Genomic DNA, 1,417 nt, shown 5'->3' with positions numbered 1-1,417 from the left:
TCATCTTTCTCCAGCGGAGCGGCTGGTAGTTTCGAACCGCTGACCTTAAGGTTCGCAGCCCGATTCGTAACCACTACGCTACCAGAGCTCCTTATAGGCTTTACTAAACTCTGCTCTGAGGCCATCTCCTCACACCTGAATGTCAATTCACAATTCACCATGGGAACAACCCTGGACTTTGCAACCCCCTCTCCCCTCACCAAAAAAAAAAAACCAACAAAAAATCCCGACTCATCCCAGAGAACATTTTCCACAGGAAGTGCAGTGGATAATTTTGGTCAGACAGAACAACTATCTGTCTGAAACAAATTTAGGGTCAAAAACTATTCTGGTGTCGACACATGGAGGATTTGAAAGCAAGATTTTTCAGTGAGATGGAAAAAGATGATAAATATATGGTATTATAGGAAGGCATGCAGGTCATTCGATAATGCCATGTATTATAGATTAGGATCTCAAGGGGGGTGGGTAATGTTGTCCCCTGGGGTACATTTGACTATGTCTGAAGACAATTTGGGTGGTTAAAACTGGAGGGGGAATGTCACTGCTATCCAATAGATAGAGGCCAGGGATGTTGCTAAACATCCTGCAACTCACAGGACGACCTCCATCGCAAAGGAGCTGGTTTGCTCAGGGTCTAAGTGTGAGGGGACTTTTCCTAGGAGGCGGGCTAGGAGGGAATTTGGGGGAATCTTGGGAGTTGCTTCCTACTCAAGGAGACTTTATGTACAACAGCGTGGAGATTGCCTATCCTCTGCCATCCTTTCAGTGACGGGTAACCTGACTCCACTGTGTGGTCATTTTGCCCTTCCATCTCAACCTCATGGAGCCTGAAATAGACTGTGGAGAGTTTGACTGGTGCTTAGTGAGGGGATGATGTCAGTCTAAACTCCTCCCCTGTCTGTTTCTGTTAGTGATGTTTACACTCAGAACTCAGGGGTCATCTGTCACCCTTTGGTTTCCAAGGTCTGTTGTTGTTGTTGTTGTTGTTTTTTCCCTTCCAAATGAAATGCCTTCCACATAGAGTGACCTGGGGTCAACTGCTTAACTCTGAGCTCATGTCTTCTCACCAAGGAAGTGGGAATACTAATAAAGGAACGTACTTGAGATTTTGTGGGGGTGGCTTTAACACAGAGACATTTACCCTCTTACATTTTGGAGACTAGCAGTCAAAGGCACCAGCTCCAGGGGACGGTCCTTGTCTCATTACAACATCTGTAAGCACAGTGTTCCTTGGAGACCGCCATGTTTCTGGGTATCAATATTCCTTGGGTTTAGTGGGTTCTCAGCACAGGGATACTGAGTCCAAAGGGCATGGTCCGTTCCAGACACTTTGTTGTTGTTATGAATTGAGTGAAGGTTTACAGACAAAACCATCAGTTTTACATTCAACAAATCCTATGAATTTTTTCATCTC

The sequence above is a fragment of the Chrysochloris asiatica genome, unplaced genomic scaffold, assembly GCF_000296735.1.
Source record: "Chrysochloris asiatica unplaced genomic scaffold, ChrAsi1.0 scaffold00453, whole genome shotgun sequence".
Lineage (NCBI taxonomy): Eukaryota > Metazoa > Chordata > Mammalia > Afrosoricida > Chrysochloridae > Chrysochloris > Chrysochloris asiatica.
This window is presented reverse-complemented; position numbering follows the sequence as displayed.